This window comes from Vicugna pacos, chromosome 2, assembly GCF_048564905.1.
Source record: "Vicugna pacos chromosome 2, VicPac4, whole genome shotgun sequence".
In the NCBI taxonomy this organism is placed as follows: Eukaryota; Metazoa; Chordata; class Mammalia; order Artiodactyla; family Camelidae; genus Vicugna; species Vicugna pacos.
This window is the reverse complement of record NC_132988.1, coordinates 30,486,996-30,510,073: the sequence shown is the minus strand read 5'-3', so window position 1 is coordinate 30,510,073 and position 23,078 is coordinate 30,486,996. Positions and strand designations below refer to the sequence as shown.

The 23,078-nt window shown below is 38.9% G+C and overlaps 1 long non-coding RNA gene across 3 annotated transcripts in view; it reads left to right on the top strand.

Annotated features, from left to right (window-relative positions):
* The window catches only part of LOC116285905 (uncharacterized), a 61,653-nt gene extending 40,013 nt beyond the window's left edge, over positions 1–21,640 (top strand). For all 3 annotated transcript variants that reach the window (XR_012058910.1, XR_012058907.1, XR_012058917.1), the window contains 2 exons: positions 19,418–19,458; positions 21,068–21,640. This is a non-coding gene — a long non-coding RNA (uncharacterized lncRNA). The remainder of the gene's footprint in view (positions 1–19,417; positions 19,459–21,067) is intronic.
* The last annotated feature ends 1,438 nt before the right edge of the window (positions 21,641–23,078 follow it).

Below are 23,078 nucleotides of genomic sequence, written 5' to 3'. Positions count from 1 at the left end.
CTTTCACAAGTTGTCTAAGCCGAAATGGCCTAATCTCTCAGGGTCTTAGTTCCATGTCTCTAAAATTTGGTAGTAGTCTGTCAACTGGAAAAAAAAAAAAAAACATAACCTAAAAGTTGCAAGTTATGTTTTATTTGATAGATTTATGAGGACTTAAGTCCAGGATACAGACTTTCATATAGCTCTCAGGGACTGTTCCAAAGAGGTAAGGAAGGAGCCAGGATATACAGTAGTTTTTGCAAAAAACAAACAAAAAAACCCGCTGAAACAATGACAGCAACAACAAAAACAACCCAGGTCATAGAAAATCAAAAGATTACTGCTAATTAAAGAAAAACCAGACATCTCAAGTTAATGAATTTAGTACTTTTCTGTGTATGGGAAGATGCAAGAGTCTGGGGTTAAGGAAATTATTCCTTGATATATACTTTAACTCAGGCCAATATCCTGTTTTTCTCCATCCTGAATCCCCTCAGGGTGTACTGTGGGGTGGGAGTGGGGGTGGGGGTGCTGCAGTGGCTAATGGCTTGATGACAGGTAGCCTATTTATCTCAGTCCTGAGTTCCCCTCAGGGTGTACTGTTGGGAGTGACTACAGTGGCTGAAGGCTTGGTGGCTGCAACATCCATTGTTTACTGAAATGGCAAGTGACATTCTTTGTCCACAAGTCCTTGACCGCTTCTCACTGGGGTTCTTGAGAGAATCAAATGATGTGCTCTGTAGGGGGTCTTCTAGTGTAAGGGATTACTCAGCTGCCTTTTGCATGTGTCACAGTCCTGGGCTCTTCCCTCAGGTGACATCTTTGCTACCCAAACCAGGAGACTTAAACTCAACTGTCTCACCTTGCCTCTCCGCCATTGTCACATCTACCCCACACACTGGAGCAAAAACACTTGTATTTAACAGTTTCATATGTTTCTCAAAATAAAATTAGCCACTAACCTGGGTACATAATCTATTTGTACCTGAATGACTGATTAGATGTTGAAGGTTGGCTGCCTTCCATGACTATAAGCTAGCAGCTCAGTTGTGACCAAGGTGGCGAGACTTGCTTCACTTGGTCCAAATAAAACTTAGTGCTGAGTTCTTTGGTTTTAGCTTTGCTTACCACACCTTGAATCTTTGTAACACTATGAAATAAGCAGCAGCAAGAGATTTAAAAGATGAAAATTAAATTAAGAGGCTTACTTTAATTATTATAAAATGATTGTGCTAGTGATGTTGCAGCTCAAGAAAGTTTTCAAAGACATAAAGACTGTGAGTATCTCAGGTGCCATTCTTTCTCCTTCTCTGGAGGCAGTGGAGCTGCATTGTACTTTAAATGGATGGATCATAAAGCCTTTGTTAAGTTGTCCGTATATCCTTTATGTCTGTACTTATATCAGATTGTAAGCCCCTAGAGGAGCAGAGCCAAGTTGTTAACTCACATTCACGGTTCTAAATTCAGTGCAATGAGCAGATCGGGTTTATCCTCGTGACGATGATGAAGAGGAGTTGGAAGATTTTTCTTCCATTATATCAAATGCAACTACTGAATTTTATAGGCTCCCTCTTAGAATTTTCTAGGTGGTCTCTTTTTCACTTGAATACCTTATTCCCCTGGAGTGAAATGCAGGATAGTGAGGTAAATGGTCTGAAAACAAATGTACTGTAATACATTCACTTGGGCTACAAAAATAAAACAACTCAAACCTAGTTTTTTTTTTTTTTGCAGTCTTTAAATCCAGATGGTAGTAAAATTCGACATTTCAATTCTGTTTGTGAAATTCATTTTGTTTTTAAATTGGGAAGAACCATAGAGCTAAAAATTGTTTGAAGTACTGGGAAGGCTTGGTGAGACCTCTTTAAGAGTGCTATTAATAAGGACTTGGTATTTTAAAGTGAATTTAGAGGCACTGTAGATGGGGATTGCAAATAACTGTAATGGATATGAATAAGGGCCCTGATATTGAGAAGTAATGTGCTACCCCATACCTAATATGAAGTAGGTAGAAAATTGGCTTGGACAATGAAAGGAAAAGAGAAATCCAGACAAAAATAGAGACTGTTTTGGTAGCCAAATTTAGTTAATATTTTTTAGAGTTCTTGTTTTTGTTTATAAGTCTCATGTCAAAAGCTAAATTATCATTCTCAACAAGTCTGCCTTTATAAAGTTCTGAAATTACAATTTCAGAGGTCTTTTTTATAAATAAGGCCTTTTTATAAATAAATATCTACGCTGTAAGGATCCGATTTAATGAATTAAACTCAAGATTTAGAAGTCCAGCATGTTCGAAACCAGGTAAAAAAGGTCCCCTTACAGAATACTGTTGGCAAGTCTTATTTCTGGCTGGGTCTGTGCTATGTATATTCCTGGAAGAAATCACAGAAACGAATCAGCATCTATATGTTATAAGCAGTGTGTCAGTTAAGTTTCTTTTGGTTGAAAGTGAAGAAAGCTCAACCAAAATGATCCTTAACCTAAATGAATTTAATCAAAGAGGGAATTTATGGTCTTTTATAACTGGCAAGTGCAGTGGGGTGACTGGCTTAACTATTGCTTGATAAATGTGCTCCAGAAAATATCTCCAGGGCTGGGTCTTACCTTAACTTCTCTCTCTTCCACATATAGACCTCATTCTTAGATGGAATCTCCCCTCATGGTTGGAAGAAGGCTGTCCCCCCAAAAGATTTCACATTGCCAAGACTAAGTCTGTTGGGGAGAAGACCTCTCATTCTCAGCAGATGATCAGAAACTGTAGGACTGGTTCTCAATGCCTGAAGTGGGTCATGTGCTCATCCTGGAATCAATCACTTTGTGTCAGAGGATTGAATTTTCTGATTAATTTAGCTCATTCATCCCTTACACTAGATTTAAGAGTGGTTACAAGTCATTCAAACCACATGGCTTGAAATTGGTGGGAAGGTAGTTCCTTTAAGGAGATTCATGATGAATATAGGGACCAATGCAATAAATATCAGCTATAAGTAATATTTAATTAAAGTACTTGAAATTTTAATAGAATATTTACTAATATTGACTGTTTACTGAGTGCTAGGATATGCAAAGATGAGTAAGAAAGGTCTTTTCCATCAGATTTGTTATGGGGAAACCTGGGACGCCATCTAATTCTTAAAGTTGAGGCTTCTGTGAGAGCTTTATGTTTCCTATTTCTCATAGCTTTAATTATGAGAGTCTGAGAACCTGACTGCTTTGATATATTGTAGAAAGATATATTAATTGGCTGTTTCCTCCTCACTTTCTCCAGGAAACACACATTCTCTGGAGATGAAGAGAACAAATTTCTTCGTATTTTCTCTTCCTTTTACTAACTACATTCTATGTATACACTAAAAGAAGAAAGTGTTATTTCTGGCATTGGGCTGAAGGAAATTCCTCTCTGTGTGTATCGCTGCTGTATACATAAACTGTATATTTTTGTGTGCAGTGATGGTTATAGTTTCCTTCACTGGCTCTGGTTCAGGTTCTTTTCTCTCTGATGATTTTTTCTTCCATGTCTCTTCTCCTCCTCCATAAAGGCATAATATGTGTGTGTGTGTGTGTGTGTGTGTGTGTATGTGCTTGTATATGTGCATGTGTGTGTGCATATGTGTATACACAGTTGATACTGAAAATATTTAACAAATGATATAGTGTATCATCTACCAGTCAGAGTGGATGCCACCTATAAACAACCAGTACAATTGTACTGAGACATAAAGACTGTAAAGACGCAGAATCCATGTCTTAGATGAGGAAGCAGAGATTCAGAGGTACAAAGAATAGGATGAGGGAGCCAATCAAGAGTGAGAGAAGAGCAGGACTAGGTTGTGAGTGAGAGAGCGAAGTGAAGAGAGTACTCAGTATCAGAGCTATCTTCAAGTTCAGGGGCTTTCTTTCCCCTGAGGGCTATCTGTACCATGGTTCTTCTGAGATCCCTGTTTCCCTTATGGCTTCATTGATTCTTCCACTAAACCACTCTCCTCCCTTTAAAATCTACCTTGAGAGGCTCTGTTAGTAGAAACTAAAGCTAGCTAACTAAAATGAATGGGATTATACTGTATACAGCATTTTGTAAGTTGCTATAACTTTGTTTTTCTCTTGTCAATAGACATCTTTCATGTCACTAGATAGTAGAATAATGTCATCGCTCTCGTGGCACATGGCATTTGTGTTAGATGCCTCTAGCTGTCATACCTCACATTCTCTCAGCCCCAGTTTTACTGCAATCATTGCACAAGTGTTACCTTACATGTACCTGCTTTACCCGCACTACTTCTGCCCTGGAATTCTCATACTCCCCGTGGGACACCTGCGGGGACCAGTTTAGCACTTGAGCGTGGGTAGACTTGAAGTGTGAGGATGTTAATCCTCATGTGAAAACCTTTACCAGTGGTGGATGAGAGCTGCTGGAGATTGCTTCCCAATTCTATCTCATAGAGAAGCGCGGTCTCTGTGGCTCCTTGGAGGTCCCCCAGTCAGATCGAGCTCAGGTTTCCTGTCGTTTATGGTTGGATAGTGCACCTTTATCTTGGGTTTTCCTTCCTCCTTGTTCCATTCCTCCTGGCCCCTCACTACTATTCCCTAGGTTCACCTGCCATAATAAACTACTTGAACACAAGCCCTTTTGGCCTCTGTTTTCAGGCTGGAACCCGGTCGGAGACAGTTTTGCTTTGCCTAGATGTATCCTTATTTACTAATTATTTCCTTATTAATGGATACTTAAATTGTTTCCTTTTTTCATTGTTGTAAACAATTTGTGATGGACATTCTTATAAATACATCTTTGCATACTTGATGCTTATCTTCTTAGAAAAAATTCTAAGTTAAATTGCTGAGTCTATTACTGATCAACAGGCACATACATTTTAAGGGTTTTTGATACACAATGGAGCAAAAACATTTGTATTTAACAGTTTCATATGTTTCTCAAAAAAATTAGCCACTAACCTGAGTACATTATCTATTTGTACCTGAATGACTGATTAGATGTTGAAGGTTGGCTGCCTTCCATGACTATAAGCTAGCAGCTCAGCTGTGACCAAGGTGGCGAGACTTGCTTCATTTGGTCCAAATAAAACTTAGTGCTGAGTTCTTTGGTTTTAGCTTTGCTTACCACACCTTGAATCTTTGTAACACTATATGAAATAAGCAGCAGCAAGAGATTTAAAAGATGAAAATTAAATTAAGAGGCTTACTTTAATTATTATAAAATGATTGTGCTAGTGATGTTGCAGCTCAAGAAAGTTTTCGAAGACACAAAGACCTTTAATTTAATTTCTAATAGTTAAGCTTTAAGTTTGCTACAAGAAAATTTTTCTTGAGAGAAAAAAAAGGGGCACCAACACTTCACATGTCTCTGTGTCAGTCTCACTGAAAAAAGTCACCAGTAGCCCTAAGTCTCTCTTTCTCGAAGATGTTTCAGAGTTAACCCAAGATAGGCCTCCTAAATTCTGTGCCCTTGGTGAAAGTGTCTCTCACCTTCTGCTTTACTCAGTGAAAATAAAGTGGAAGTTATCAAGTAAGCAAACAAAGTTGTATAAGCTTTGATAACATATCATATTAAATACATTCTTACAGTTGTATTACCTCGATTGCTTACATACACCTTAGAAATCTTTATATTTTTCAGTGCACATGGAGGTGACTTATACTTGACAATAGATGGTGATTGTGGATTTCACTAAGGAAGGGGTGCTTAGTAGACGCTTGGTTAGAAATATAGCTGTTTCCACAGAAAAGAAAATCCTACTGACATTGTTTTGACTTATAGCATTTTTCCCACTATCTTTACGTACAATAAAAATATTGGGCATGAGCTTCTTAGTTAAGAGTGAAAATATTTGTAATGACATTTTTTCTATGGGAAAATTAGTCTATTTACTTTATGTTGATTTAAAATAACTTTTCCATGAACTTAATCCACATAAATGAAGGAATTTCTTGTCTCAGTAATCTATCTTTGTACAAACTTATAGGATATGTGATCAAAAATATAACACAGTTTAAAATTGCTTCTGAATACTATTCCTATTGATTGAATTTGACCAGAAGAGGTGGAGCCAGAACTTAGAGGCTGAGACATGACAGTTGGGAGTTCAAGGTAGGCTATGTGGAGCCATTTGAAGATTTTGAGAATTGAACTAATCCAAATAAATCAGTATTTTCAAAACTATAATCTGGTTAGGATGTACATTTTAGATTGAAAGATTGGGAGATCAGTTCAAAAACTGGTTTAGATGATGAAGGCCTGGGCTCAATGTGCTGGCTCTAAAAGCAAACATAAAGGGGATAATGGGGTGAAAGAGACATCTGAAAGGACGTAGCATGCTGAATAATAGAGGGGCTTGGAAAAAATGATCAGAAGGACTGTGACTTTGTGTTTGAGTGACTAAAGGCAGGGACTTTGGCTTTTCCACCACTGTATCTTTAATGTCTAAATCAGGGTTTGGCACAGAGTAGGTAAATATTTGCTAAAAGAGAGAAGGGCATTTATATTATCAGAAATGAGATGAAATTACCCACGAGACTTTTGCAGATTAATTCCTCACTTGATATTTGTGAATCATCCACCTGAGATTCTGCAAATACTTACCAAGCACATAGTGTGGGCTTTTTGTCCCACCAGCAGACCTGATTTGACAGATTTGTTTTGTAGCATGTGCATCATGTTAGCTTTCATCTCCCTCTAGGAGTGAATTTTAGTCTCCCCAAGGGGTGATGCCTATATGACTCTTCCTTCATCTTTGGAGCAACAAAATGATTTGCTAGTAGACCTGGCTGCTTATTTACTTCCTCTACAAAGTCATGAAGAGAAACATGTTGTATTGGTGTTAGCTTGCTTTGCATGGTTTATGGGTACTGGAGGAAAGGATCAACTTGCTGGGAGGAAGCCTAAAGTGTGAGAACTTATGCCCACAAATTCCTCATTAAACAAGGATTATGGAATGCAAGGATGACCTAGAAAGCTAAAGTCCCCGTCCTCAAGAAACTCAGATAGAGGAGGCCAAAATAGTATGGTAGGAAGAGTCTAAATAGGAAATAAATAAATCTTATATGACATTGAGCAAGTAACAACTTACCTGGGTCTCATTTTCTTCATAGGTTAAAAAAGAGAGTCTTAGCTTAGGCATTGTCTAATATTTTTTTCCAGCCCTAAAGTTGACCATTCTTTTTCTGACCTTAAATGCATTAATGAAAATATGATCTACTCTTCACCATGGCTTCAATCAGCTGCCTTCTGAATACTTACCCTGTGTTTTCTGTTCCTTTTAGCACTTGCTTTAAGTCCTTTCCATTTTGACTGTGTCCCATAGCTTGTTATCATGGCACCAACTCCTCTTCATTTTGTTGAGACTGAATATCACTAATTATCAGAGAAATGCAAATCAAAACTACAATGAGGTATCACCTGACACCAGTCAGAATGGTCATCATTCAGAAGTCCACAAATGATAAGTCCTGGAGAGGGTGTGGAGAAAAGGGAACCCTCCTACACTGTTGGTGGGAATGTAGTTTGGTGCAGCTATTATGGAAAACAGTGTGGTGATTCCTCAAAAAACTAAAAATAGATTTACCATATGACCTAGTAATCCCACTCCTGGGCATATGTCCAAAGGGAATTCTAATTTGAAAAGATGCATGCACTCCAATGTTCATAGCAGCACTATTTACAATAGCCAAGACATGGAAGCAACCTAAATGTCCATCAACAGATGCCTGGATAAAGAAGCTGTGGTATATTTATACAATGGAATACTACTCAGTTATAAAAAAGAATAAAATAATGCCATTTGCAGCAACATGGATGGATCTGGAGATCATCATTCTAAGTGAAGTAAGCCAGAAAGAGAAAGAAAAATACCATTTTATATGACTCATATGTGGAATTAAAAAAAAACAAAACTCATCTACAAAACAGAAACAGATTCACAGACATAGTGAACAATCTTATGGTTACTGGGGAAGTGAGTGAGAAGGGATAAATTTGGGAGTTTGAGATTTACAAATGTTAGCCATTATGTATAAAAATAGATTTAAAAAAATTTCTTCTGTATAGCACAGGGAACTGTGTTCAATATCTTGAAATAATCTTTAATGAAAAAGAATATGAAAATGAATATATGTATGTATATGCATGAATAGGACATTGTGCTGTACACCAGAAATTGACACATTGTAAATGACTGTACTTCAACTCAAAAAAAAAAACTATGTAGAAAAGAAAAATTCTAGGTTGGAAATAGTTTTCTTTTGATTTTGAAGCTATTGTTCCTTCATCTTCTAATTTCGAGTATTGTTGTTGAGATGTCTAAAGCCATTCTGATTCCTCATATTTTTTACATGTGATTTAAGAAGAAAATCTCTGCAGAGTTTATTTTCTCAGTGTTTTGCCATCTCATAATGATGTCCCTTGGTGTGGATCTATTTTCATCAATTAAGCCAGGCATTTCTGTAGCCCTTTTAATCTGTAAATTCATATTCTTCAGCATGTTAGATTATGTAGTTGATGTTTTACTCTGGCAGCATTCTTGAAGGCAGAGTTTCTTAATCAGATGAGTGTATAAAATTACTTGGTAGAATTTTAGAGACATATATACCCAGGCCCCAGCCCTAGAATTTCTGACTGATATATCTCGGATATGGCTCTCAGTATGTATATTTTGAAAAGCTTTTGGAGTAGTTCTGAGAAGCACCTCTGGAAAAGAGCCATTACTTTAGGGCAACAACTCTTCAGTATGCTCTCAGGAGTGTGGCACCATGGAGCAAAATCGTGTGGGAAAAATAGAATTAGAAATCAAACTTGGGTGCAATGACTCCTCCCCAACCATCACATTTAGTTGCTGGGTGAGCTTGGATAAGTATTAAATGGGGATGATGATGATGATGATGAAGGAGAAGGAGAAGGGGAAGGAGGAGAACTAGCCTGGGTTTTTATGAGATTAAATATAAAAATGCCTACCAAAGTGCATGGCAGCACAATAAGCCCTAGATATCGTCTCCTTGACCCCTACGTGTGATATGAAGAAAGTAGGTCAGGGTTAGTATTGGTTTTTGACTTCAGGGGAGCGTGTAAACCATAGCATGTGCTGTATCAGAAGGGCAGTGAGTATCAGGTACATGTTCTGGTTGTGAGTAGTTCATACTTCACATTCTCATAGCATGTGGAAACTTGGTTTATACTATACTGACCCACGTGTGTTTAGATCTTATGTCACTCTATAATTGCTCTTAAATAGTCCTGATGGGCATTTTGCCTACCCACCCAGAGGAGAACTTACACAGAGGTAAAGACGTCATCTGTTAACTCTTGAGTAATCCACAGTGCCTGGTACAAGGGTTCTGTGTTTCAGAAATTTCTTTCTTGAAGTGATAACAGTCTTACATTTACTCACTCTTCTGATTGATTGAGGAGACAGAACATGAATAAAACAGAGCTTAGGAATTTAGAATGTGGTTACCAACTCATATATCCAGTGTGATGTTTCACAGCAGTTGTCTAGATGACAGCATGATGATACTGATTTATTGGTGCTTTGCTTTAAAAACCACTTAGGAAGATAATAGCAGTAAGTTTTTTATCTGTACTTACTGTTGCCTATTCATCCCGCTACTGTTCTGGGTGATGTTATTGGTATATGTAAAACTACAGTATGTAAAACATGCATGGTTTCCATTTTATTCATAAGATCCTTCACTGTTTGGGGAAAGCATCTTAGGAGTTTGTCTGCAAAACCTGGGATTTTTGAAAACTGCACTAACCATTCTGTCTCTATACTGTTGTTTTAATCTACAAATATTGGAGCTGCAACATTTCCTGCTTCCAGCCAACCCTTCAGACTGGCCCCCACAATCTGAATTGGCAGGATCCAACTCGTTTATCTATCCTGTTGCTACTTTTCTGAATACAGTGGTTTTTGTATACTGACAGACTCCTTGGTTTGTCTTAAGTCTGAAGTCAAGGGGAGATTCTGTTAGCAACCAAGGACCTCTGTCCTGAATGAGTTTTTCCTCAAATTGAAAGGCTTGTCGCTATACTTGTGCTACTAAATGTATGCGCGCACACACACACACACACACACACACACACACATAAAATACATACACATATTTATACTACTCCCTAGATTTTTTTCTAATTGTTGAATATGTTGTGCAGTATTTAATACATTTAACACTGAAAGCTGTCCATTTTTCTTTATGTCAAAAATCTGAACATAGGGCCAGCATATACTTGAGCTCAGTGTTTGATGGTGAAATTTAACTGTGAATAAAATAGTATACCGAACCCGCCCCCCTGCTAAAATCAGATCCTTCAGGGCAGAAATCTTGACTTAATAAATTTCATATTTGCAATGCCTAAAATAGTGCCTGACACATAATAAGCACTCAGCATAAACTTTGTTGATGAATCTTCGTATTTATACATAATGCTGAGTAATGATATAGGCCAGTAGTTCTTTGTGATGCTGAGCATTTATTCATTTTAAAAATAGAACATTAGTTTTCCTCAGACTTCTGACAATTTGTGGTCCTCTAGACATTTAATAGGAGATACCTGTAGTCATCTTGCATTATCAAAAATTTTATGAATTTGGGGTTTATGTTACTTGACTTTGCTACTTTTCAATTTAATACAACAAATATTCACCAGATGTCTTCTAATTTCAAAATTCTTTGAAATTCTACTGTAATGGCGAATTTATCTACAAACGGGGCAGTTAAGTTAAGGATAACATTTGATAATTCAAGCAATTTACAGATACTTGTATTGATAAGTATACTTTAATCAAAAGTATTTTTACTATGGAATATCTTAGAATTTCATTGCATCTAAAAGTGATTTAGCTGCCAAATGATCTTTTTTATTGTGGTTAAATTCACGTAAGGTAAAAGTCACCATTTTAACCATTTTAAGTGTACATTTCGGTGGCATTTGGGACTCTCACAATGTCATACTATTATTGCTACTATTAGTGTTGGACATTTTCATCACTCCAAAAGGAAACAGGAGACATTAAGCAGTCACTCCCATTCTCCTGTCTCCACAGCTCCTAGCAACTGATCTGTTCTCTGTCTACAAATTTGCCTACTCTAGATGTTTCGTATAAATGGAATCATACAGTATGTGGCCTTTTGTGACTAGCTTCTTCTATTAGCATGTTTTCTGGGTTCATCAGTGTTGTAGCATGTATCAGTACTTCACTCCATTGTAAGACTGAATAATATTCCATTGTGTATATATACTACATTCTATTTATCCATTCATCTGTTGATGGACATCTGTGATTTCCCCACCCTTTGGTGTGAATGGTTGGTGTTTCTGTGAATATTCGTGTGTAAGTGTCTGAGTCCTTATTTTCAGTTCTTTTGGTGTATACCTAAGAGTGAAATTACTGGGTCATATGGTAATCCTATGTCTGACTTATTAAGGAATTGCCAAAAGGTATCACCATTTTATATTCCCACCAGCAATGTATGAGACTTTCAGTTTCTCTATATCCTCATCAACACTGTTATTTTCTTTTTTTTTTTAATATAGCCACCTTACAAATGATTTTAAACTTTGTTATAAATTCTTATTCTTCTGTGAGGCATATTTGCAACTCTACATTTGTATTTTCTGGGATATCTTTGAGTTTTGGTCTGTTTGTGCACTAAGGACACTTGTTCTTTGGGAAGAGGAAGCAGGATGCTTGGAGTGATTTCCTTGTTAATGTTAACAGTGCTCTTCGACTGCTCAGCACTGTGTTGTTTGGGAGTCTGGGAGTGTTGCTGTTGATTGCTGTGGACAGTTCTCATCTTTGTAGGGAAGATTTACAGGTTTATAGCTAGAGTGAAGACTGTTCTTGGAGCTATTTTTACCACATCCAGATAACTCTATTGCAACAGATATAGGATGAGTAATCATTCTTACTATTTTGATATCAGAAAGAGTACATTAGTAATAACTCCACTCTTCTGCTGAAGTGAAGCAGTGTCTTGCTGTGTTAGAAAATTATTTTATTTTATTTATTTTTTAACATTTTTTATTGAGTAAGAGTCATTTTACTACAATGTTGTGTCAAATTCTAGTATAGAGCACAATTATTCAGTTATATGTGAACATATATATATATTCATTGTCACATTTTTTTTTTGCTATGAGCTACCACAATATCTTGTTTATATTTCCCTGTGCTATACAGTATAATCATATTTATCTATTCTGCATTTTAAAATCCCAGTCTTTCCCTTCCCACCCCCAACCCCCTTGACAACCACAAGTTTGTATTCTATGTCTATGAGTCTATTTCTGTTTTGTATTTATGTTTTGTTTTGTTTTGTTTTGAGATTGCTCATATGAGTGATCTCATATGGTATTTTTCTTTCTCTTTCTGGCTTACTTCACTTAGAATGACATTCTCCAGGAACATCCATGTTGCTGCGAATGGCATTACATTGTCAGTTTTTATGGCTGAATAGTATTCCATCGTTTAAATATACCACATCTTCTTTACTCAGTCATCTGTTGATGAACATTTAAGCTGTCTCCATGTCTTGGCTATTGTAAATAGTGCTGCTATGAACATTGGGGTGCAGGTGTCATTTTGAAGTAGGGTTCCTTCTGGATATATGCCCAGGAGCGGGATTCCTGGGTCACATGGTAAGTCTATTCCTAGTCTTTTGAGGAATCTCCATACTGTTTTCCACAATGGCTTTCCTTGCTTCCCTCTCCCACTCTTAATGATTTAGATGTCTTCTTTTACAATTTTGTGTTTATTCTTTTTGTAATTCATGGCAGTTATCTCCTTTCCAGTTATGAGTTTCTCATTTTTGTAGCATCCTGCTTCTTTTCTATTTAGAGTAGACCTGTCAATATTTCTTTTAGCATGGGTTTAGTGTTGCTAAACTCTTTTAGTTTTTGCTTGTCTATGAAGTTCTTTATCTCTCCTTCTATTCTAAAGGATAGCCTTGCTGGATAGAGTATCCTAGGCTGCATCTTTTTTTCATTCAGAACTTTGAATATATCTTGCCACTCCCTCTGGCCTGTAGTGTTTGTGTAGAGAAATCAGCTGAGAGCCTTATGGGGGTTCCCTTGTACCTCACTCTTTGTTTTCCTCTTGCTGCCTTTAGGATCATTTCTTTATCCTTGACTCTGGCCATCGTGATTATAACATGTCTTGGTGTGGGTCTGTTTGGGTTCTTCCTGTTTGGGACCATTTGAGCCTCCTGTGCTTGGATATCTGATTCCTTTAGGTCTGGGAAGTTTTCAGTCATGATTTCTTCAAAGACCTTTTCAATCCCCTTTGTTCTTTCTTCCCCTTCTGGAACCCCTATTTTGCGTAGATTGGCACACTTCATATTATCCCATAGGTCCCTTATTTTGTTTTCATTGTTTTTTATTTGTTTTTCTCTCATCTGTTCTGATTGGTTGCTTTCTGTTGTCCTATCTTCTAGGTCACTTATTCATTCCTCTGCATTATATAGCCTGCTTTGTACAGCCTTTAGGTCAGCTCTCATCTCAGCAAATGAGTTTACTAATTCTACTTGGTTCTTCTTTATAGCTTCTATTTCATTTTAGACATATTTTATATCTCTAAACACTATTTCTTTTATTTCCTTCAGTACTTTGATCACTCCTTTTTTGAAATCTTGATCTAGTAGGCCATCAATGTCTATTTCCTTGATGGTGCTTTCAGGGGATTTCTCTTGATCTTTTAATTGGGAGTGGTTCCTCTGCTTCTTCATATTGCTCATATCTCTCTGGCACTGTGGCTTAAGGAGTATCAGTTATCTAGTTCTGCTGGAGACGCTGTGCTTTTAATGATTTTATTGAGAGGTCTTTGTGTCTTCGGCCTGTTTCTCAAACTCAGCTTGCTGTTTCCAGAGGCCCTCTGTTGGCACCCTCTCCTGTGCTGCTCCCAGTGGCTGTCAGCTAGCAGATCACTCCCCCTGCCAACACTGGGTCTCAGGTGCTGAGCTCTTATCCGGTGGGCGGGTGGGTCACTCCCCCTCCTGATGCCGCAGTCAGATGCTGCACTTGGGGGAGGCAGGTGGGCAGATCATGCCCCCTCCCAGCACTGTGGTCAGGTGCTGCATTCCTGCCAGGAAAGCGGGTTGCCGTGCACCCTTTCCCGGCACTGGGTCGCTGCGCTACTCTGTGCAGCTGCCTGCTCTGCCTCAGGTCGGAGTTCCAAAGGTGGGCTCGGGGAAGAGCGCAGAATGGCCCCGCCTCTGCTCCATGCCAAATCTCAGCTCCTTGTTTGTCTTGGCGGTACAAGTTCTCTGAGGTACCAGGGCAGAAAGATCCTATCTGCCTCCAGCTGTAAACAAGTCTCAGTCCTGCCTAGGAGGTTGTGGAGCCACCAGGTGCGGATTCAGGTCTTGGCCCCGCCCCTGCCTGGGCACTTGCACAGGAGGAGATGGCAACTGTGGCTGCGCCCCGCCTCTCTTCTTGGGAGAAGTGCCAGTAATGGCGGCGCAGGTCTGAGGAGACAAAGGCTATGGTGCCCCTCCCCCCCAGGGCACACCAGCTGTGTACCTTTGCTTTTTTTCACAATTTATGGGGGACCGAGGTGGTTCTGCTCCGTATTCCCTCCCAGCCACAGCGCGCAGCCCCCTGCAGTCCCCCAGGGCTGCCTCAGTGCAGCCGCCCCAGTCCTCCGTCCTGCTTGGGCAGCCCGTCCTGGCCCCAGCTGCCGGGTCGTGTCTCGGGCTGGGTGTCATGGGGACCCTTTGTGCCCGTTTAACTCAGTTCTGTCAGTCAAGGGGTGCTCGGGGCAGATCTGAGCCTCGGAGGTTCCTCCTTCATCCCACTGGTCTCTCTGTTGGAGGAGGGAGACCCAGTGAATGAATGCCAGCCCTCCTTTGCTGCTCCCTCCCTGCAGGATCGGTCCCCACTGTTTTGCTTTTTCTTCTTTCTTTTTTCCTTTTTTCCCACCAGATTTTTGGCGTCTTTGTCTTTCAAAGAGGGCGATGTTCTGTCGGAATTCGGCAGGTGCTCTGGTTGGCTGAGTGGGTCTGTAGATGTGAGTTTTGGTGTATTTGTGGGAGAGGGTGAGCTACAAGCATCCTTTTACTCCGCCATCTTGCTTCTTCTCATAGAAAATTATTTTAGACTGCAGAATGTTGGCAAGTTTAAGAGTTTTATTTTCTATTTTATGTTAACATTTTCTCCTTTGAGAGACAAACTTATACAATAAAATATATATGGAGTTGTATAAAGCAGCAATGTTTAAGTACATTGTTATGTGCAGGCTTAAGTTCCTGACCTAAACTTTTGAATAAATGTACAAAGAAGGTTGTTTAATTTGCCTTGGGGTGATCAAGGCTACCATGTTTATGCCACGTTTTAAACTGCCACAGTCTGCTTTCAGAATCCAGAGATCTTCTGAGTTAAGTACAAAGATCCAGAGATAAATATAGAAAGGCAGTGGTCCATTCTTTCTATTACCTAACACTCTCTCTCAGGATGTGAGTTAGGTGCTTAGGTCATGTAGTTTAAAGAAAACAGCTCAACTTATTGATTGCTTAGAGATGTGGGTTGAATACTAGGCTGCTATTAACTTTCTCATGCACTTCCCCAACAAACCTATTAGGTAGAAACACAAAAGTTTGGAAATATTTTAACACTACCAGATATTATAGTATTTGGAAAAAATTTTTAGCTTTTTCTGGAGGGAAACATTCATTACTAGTATAAGTATCTCAAAAGATAACAGTCCACAAAGTTTTAGTACCTCATCTAAGTGGTACAAAACCTATTAGTTAACTAAGAAAATGAAAGACCAGTAGAGGATGAAAGGCAAAGAAAGTCTGTATCTCATAGTTTTTAGCATATAAACATAGGATTTTAGAAAGCGCTATTGTACAATGACATGCACGGGAGGATTTCAAAAAGTGTTTGTAGAATTAATTTGAATAATTTAGGAAATAGAAAATGCTATAAAACTGAGCTGAGGTAAAATGTTTAACTTAATCAGATAATCCAAAAAAAAATCCTTATTTATTGCTATCCCCAGAGGAGCTCAGTTTTCCTGTGTACTGATCATTCAACAATGTTTATTTAGTGCCTTCAAAGTGCCAGGCATGGAGATAAAGCAAGGAGGTAAGATGATGAAAAGACAGAGAATGAGAGGAATGTAAACAAAGATGTGCAGTACTGAAGTCGAAGTCATACAAAGGTCAGGAGCAGACAGGAGGAAGAAAGAGGAGGAAGACATTAACTCTGACAGAGTTAACGGTGGCATAATAGAGGAAATTAACAAAGGATGACTGAAGCTCAATTTTGAAGTTAAATGCTGGTTTATCAGAAAGACAATGCACAAGGAAATTCTGTGTAGCCAGAACAGCATGGGCTAAAATGGAGGCATGCAACAAGACAGTGTGCTCAGGACATGCAAATAGTTCGGCATTGGTGATTCTGAAAGTGTAAGATTTGAGGAGAAATAGTGAAATAGGAGGCTGGAGAGATATTCAAGGCCTGAGTCTTGGAGGTTCTATACTCTATAATAAAGGGCCTGGAATTTATCCAGCGAGGAGAGATGAACTATTTAATTGCTTTAACCAGAGGACTGGCAATTGAGACTTGGGATTCGTGCCCAGATTTTGTATGGAGCAACATTTCCCCTAGGATTGCACACATCACCATCTTCTGGAATGCCTTTTAAAAATTCAGAGCCCTGAACTGCACCTTAGATCCACTGAATTAGAATTTCTGGGGCAAAACTTGGGAATCAGCATGTTCAACCAGCTTCTAAAAGGATTCCCTTGCACGCTGCAGTTAAGCTCACTGCTCCCCCAAAGTGTGATTGACAGAGTGGACAAGACTGAATGCAGGGAGATCATCTAGGAGGTGATGTGATACTCCAGGTGAGAACGGTTGAGCCAGCCACAATGGGAATAGAAGGATTAAGAGAAGATGATAAACTTGAGAGATATTTTGGAGATAAAATCAAATGTAGTTGGTGACTAAACTGATTGAAGAAGAGGGTTTCAAGCCAGGTTTCTAGAATAATTGGATCATGTACCAATAACTATTATTAATGTTTTAATACATTATAATTTTTCCTTTAAATATATTATTTAAGTTTTTTTGCATTGTCAAGTTTGATTCATCATTTTGGGGGGGAACAATTCATTGTTTTGTTGTTTTTGAGTTATGATAGAATTAAATGGAAAAAGATGTCAATTTATTAATAGCTGTTACAATCAGCTTGTCAGGAGAGTATTTATTGTATTTCCCCAAATACCTATTTACGTCTAGGAATAAAATAAACAACCAGCTTTATTTCTAATATTTCTGAGAGGACTTACACTTGCAAGATGTAAGGTCTGACTCATCACACAGCCAAAGCCCTTGGAAGTGTGAACAAGGAGCTGGAGACACAGTGAGGCTGATCTTCCAAATTGGGCAGAACCCAACTAAATTGTGAAGTATGTACATTTATCTCTGTCACTGCCTCTTTTCCACCACTTCCTTTCTGGTTCTGTCCTGAAAAAGAGATCCCTTATGTACTACTTGTGTCTATTGTTTTACTGACTCTTAACCAATATGCTGACAGACAAGAACCAAAGCTGTAATTCTTTCAGGAGTATGGTGGGGATTATGGTGCTGACCCTCTCCTTTGCTTTCCTGTATTTCCCAGCTGCCTGTGCAGTTAGGTTGGCCATGTGACTGAGTTCTGGCCAGCAGAATGTGGGTGGTAATGATGTACTTTGCTTGTAGTCCTGAATGATCTGATCTGTATGCTGTGAATCTAAAACATCCTGCACCGTCCATCGTCCATGCTCTCCTTGTCTCATCATGGATCCCCTTAAAGGATTCCAGACATCTGCATCAGACTTACATGAGCAAGGAATAGTTTTATTGTGTCGGGCCACTGAGATTCCAGTTTATTCTGTAGTATAGTATTGTCTACTCTGATCCACGCTTAGGTTATTTTAAAATTCATAGGTAACTGTTAAGGGTATGTAAGTCACAGATGAATGGAGCTAATGATGGAATGACAGGCACTGGGGTGACTCTTTTGGGATAAAAGGAGATTCTTTTCATACAGCCTTAAATCACATCATGAAGTTTACCCTCCTTGATCTGTAAGGATATTGTATTGACTGCAAAACTTGTGTCCTACTCGTTTGGTCCTGCTTCCATTGTGTTTTCAGTTTTTTGATTTGCAAAATGAGGTGATTAATACCCATGTAATAAGATTATTGTCAGGATTAAAGAGATGCCATATGTAAAATGTCTAGACCGGCGCCTAGCACATAGCAGGTGCCAAGAGCCATCCTGGGAGAGCATCAGAGATGAGATCCCATAATTAACTTCATAAATTTCTGATATGATGGGTGTTATTTACATAATGGCGTCTAGTAGTTTAAAAACTTTTTTTTTTTAAATTGAACTCTCCAAATTCTAGTGTCATAGGGCTCTGAATACCCTGCCCAAGTTGATGTAGATAAGAGCCCAAATAAGTGGTAGCCATTGTTATTTTCCTGTTGCTCTTTAAAAGGAGGTGAGGGCAACACTGCCATTGTGAGGATTGATTATTCTCCAGGATTGGGCCAGAAAGTTCCAATCTCCATGGCGAGGCTGTTTGCTGGGCAATGCTGTACAACTGCTTGGATTGATGCCAGTCTAACTGATTTGTTTTAAAGGCCAGAAAAACTTGATTGAGCCATGGGCATAATAACTACATGTTCTGATCATGTTTATCCTCAAATTGTTCCTTTCTGTAAACAATAGCAGGAAAAGTGTTAGACGGGGGTGGGGTGGTAGATTTCAAAAGAGTGGAGATCAGATCTCCATAGTTCCCAGCTTTACTTCTGTGTCATAATGAAAACTTAACCTTTCCAGCTTCATTTTCTCACCTTTGAAGTGATAGTGTGGATTAGAGTATCTTTAAGGATCCTCTAGGATCTAAGGACCTTTATTCTATTATAACCCAAACATAACTGAAGTTCCACATGACTCAGTCTCAGTGCAAGAATAATTTAAAGAAATGGTGTAGTTCCCCAAAAAGTAATTAGAGTTCTTAAAATATTTTGCTACTTTCTTAATAACCTGCCTAAATGGGATGTGCATTTTTCTGGGAGGGTACTCTTTTTAAAAAATAGCCTTGTTGAGGTACAGTTCACATTACCATACAATTCACCCATCTAAAGCATACAGTTTAATAGGTTTTAGTATGTGTTATGCATTATTAATATAGAAAGAGCATCTTAAAATCTCTGTAGTTCACTGTTATCCTCATTCCCTTCCCTCTGGACATCAGGTGCTCCCCTAAGCTCTGAATCTCCAGCCGACACTTTACAATCCTCCTGACACACATTTCATGTGATTGCCTGGTCTCTCTCCCTCCTTCCTCCTCTTGCCACCTCTGTCAACTCTTTAATATATAAATCAACTGGGACTTGTCCATTTTTGTATTTTCTCTGTTATCTGTTCCTTATTCAGATTCAAAGGAACAAAGAAGAGTCCAAGAGCAACCTGCACAGGTAAGAAAATTAATTTTCCCTTAGACATACAAGAGGGGCACAGGGTCTGGAAGAATTACTATAAAGTCTCACATGAAACTATTCTTATATCTGTTGCACTATGGGCACACCATGGCTTGTTCTTCCACTTGTTTTTCCTTTCAGCACTTGCAGTTGGCTTTGTTATCATGCATAGAAAAGTGCAGTGCTTTTTCTGAGGAAGGCTTACAGTTTAGGGGACAAACTGTTGAATTAGTTTTCTGCAGATGACTCTGTTTCCACTTGTCTTATTTGTGCTGTAAAAATTGCCAGGCTGTCCTCACATTGGTTTGGTTTTCCCTTCTACCTAAAGGGGGTGAGGCTCTTGATAGCATCTCTGGGAGGATGATGCAGATGTGTCCAGGCAGTGACAGGCTTGCCTTTGGCTATAGTGGCAGGTTCTTGCCTAATAAGGCCATACCATGCTGCTCAGCTCACTGGGAAGTCATCTTGTGCATTGGGAAAATTTCACTGTGATCCAGTTCACTCAGTGTGTTGTTTTACTGAATTTCATACTGATGAAAATTAGTTAAAGAAAAATATTAAACACTTACTGTGTTCAAAATATGCCCTAAATATTCTGTGTAATGCATGGTCCCAAAACTCATGCAGTTTTAAAATGGAGAACTATGTATAAGCTCATTGAAGATTATTGTATTAGACCTAAAATGACACTTACCTTTTAGGACACCTTTAATTCTTTTTTTAATGGGAAATATCTTTGTAATAGATTGATTATTAAATAATACATTGTTTCCAAAAAAATTTTGAAATACATAGATGTATAAAGGGGAAAGTATAAAGGATGAAAAATTCTGCTTCCTAGAAATAACTACTGTTAAAGAGTTTTGATGAACATTCTTTGAGCCATCTTGCTATGCATACACACACACACACATATTATACACACATAATTTTACATAAGCTGATTTATAATATATTTACTATTTGTACAACCTGCCTTTTTTCATTCAGAAATTGTCAGGAAATGGTTTCTCTATCAATAAATGTAGACCAACATCATTATACTTAATTAGAGCAGAGTATTCAGTTTTATCACCACAGTTTATTTAACCAATCCCCTATTAATGGAAATTTTAAATTATTTTCTGTTCTTTAAAATATTATAAATAATGATTGCATGTGTGTCCAGTTATGTCCTTAGCATAAATTACCTGAAGGTCAAATTGCTGGGTCAAAGGATATGAGCATTTAAACTTTTAATATGTAATGCCACACTCCCCTCAAAAACCAGAGCCTTGGTTCAGATACTGTTAGCCCATTGACTCACTCTGGAGGCTCCTCAGATGAAACAAGCTTACGGTCTCATGGATGTCTCTGCCAAGGTCATTCTCTTGGTCTTTGTGGAGCCCTTCCACAGTCATGGAGGCAGGAAGTGCCAGAAGTACCAGGGAGTTAATGTGACTTCTACCTGGTAAATGATGGGAATTGGTAGCTAAATGCCCCAGTTTCTTTGCCTCTTGGTGGGACTCTTCTAAGGTGTGTAATACACAATCCTTGGAGGAATTCAGTCTGTTGCCTGTAGTGATTATCTTGCTCATTAACTCACTTGCTTGCTTTCCTCCCTTAGTGACTGACTTCCCCACTCCTTTTCTTGGCTTCCTGGGTTTGTACTCAAATCCTAGTCTCAGGGTCTGCTTTTGGGGGAAGCCAAATGAAGACATCCTTCATATTACAGATGAAAAGTGTGGTAGGCACAATGATGGGCCCCCAAAGATGCCCACATCTTAACTCCTGGAACCTGGAAAATGTTACCTTACATGGCAACAGGGATCCTGCAGAGTTAATCACATGGTAAGAACCTTGAGATGGGGAAATTATCCTGGATTATCCTAGTGGCCCTGATATAATCACAAGAGTTCTTAAAAGTGAAAGAGGGAGACAGAAAAGGAGAGTCAGAAAGAAATGTGAAGAACAGAGAGATGCAGCGTTACTGGTTTTGAAGATGAAAGAAGACAGCCATGAACCAAGAACTGTGGGCAGCCTCCAGAAGCTGGAAAAGGCAAGGGAACGGATTCTACCATAGATCATCCAGAAAGGACCCAGCCCTTCCGACACCTTGATTCTAGCCCACTAAGACCCACTTTGGACTTCTAACCTGAAGAACTGGAGTTTAATAAATTTGTGCCAAAAATTTGTGAAACCTGTTTTTTTAAAAATATTTTTTATTGAGTTATAGTCATTTTTCAATGTTGTGTCAAATTCCAGTGTAGAGCACAATTTTTCAGTTATACATAAACATACATTTGTGAAACCTGTTAATGGCAGCAATGGAAAACTAATGAAAAAAAAAAAGTTAAACAATACAAGGCAGCTGACGCCAGAAGCCTCATCTGGCAGTGCTTATGATCCCAAAGGAGGGGCATGAACAGTGAGAGTCAGAGAAGGAGGAAGTCATGAAATGTGTTCCTTCCTCTTGAGTGCAGTCATAGTTTGTTGAAGGGTAAGTTTAGGGTGGGTGACTCAATGACCACTAAACATAGGCCTGTGGCTGAGGGTTTGTCTGGGTTTAAATTTACTTGAAAATTCTGTCAGGCTTTAAAAAATTTAGTGTGCATAAAAATTTTCTGGGAAAATAAAAGTTAAAGATCTTCTGGGGGTTTTGTTAAAAATGCAGATTTGGGATCTTATTTTCAGAGGTTTCGATTCAAAGGTTTGAAATAGAGCCCAGGAATTTACACTTAAAAAGTAGGTTATTCTGGCACATGTTGTTTTTGGGACTCTTCTATTAGAAACCCCTGCTCCTTGGTGGCTGGGATGGGGTCTCCACGGCACCTGCTTTTTCAGGTAGGTTGTGGAGGTAGGGTCAGAAGAGAAGGGAATCATGAGAAATTATCTATTATTGTGTCACGTGCAAAAATCCTGGTTTAGTTTCTGTTTGGGAAAGTCAGTCACAACAGTAATTAGACTTAACTGAAGCCTAATTCTAATAGATGGAAGTGGCTTATGTCACCAAAGACAGAGAATCTGGGCGTGTGGACCCTTGTGGATCATTTGGTCTTATGGTTGGTTTGCTTGCAGTAGCATTTCCTCATTTGGCTAATGGGCATATCATTTCCAGATGACCTTGGAGAGCCAGAGCAGTTCAGCTCTCACTCACTGGAAGAAGAACACTCAAACATTTGGAATAGCCTAAGGATTACAGATGTGCCGAAGGGTGTCTTGGATCTCTTCCAGTGAGGGCCATGGAGGTCACTTGAAAAGAATGCTTGCATTTGCCTCATGCCTTTTTGAAGGAGAGTCTGTGCTTGTCTAGCTCCATGCAGCTCTCTGAAATGTCAGAAGATAAGAAATGCCTCTCAGCACTAAGGCTTCCAGACACATATGTGACAAGAAATTTGGCATCAGCTTTACAAGTGTCAGATGTCTAGGATAAAGCAATATGGGTATAGTATTTCTCGTGCTATTTTGGTACCTTGTGCATGAGCCTGCAGCATTAGAAAAACTGCTTTTCAGCTTTGGGTGATAGCCTCACTGGCTCTTGGTGTGCATGTCTGAAAGTACAGTTGGGTCACAAACTAGTGATGGGCCACAGCAAGTCACCTACAGTCATGGTGCCAGTCTTCGAGGGAGTGCCCTTA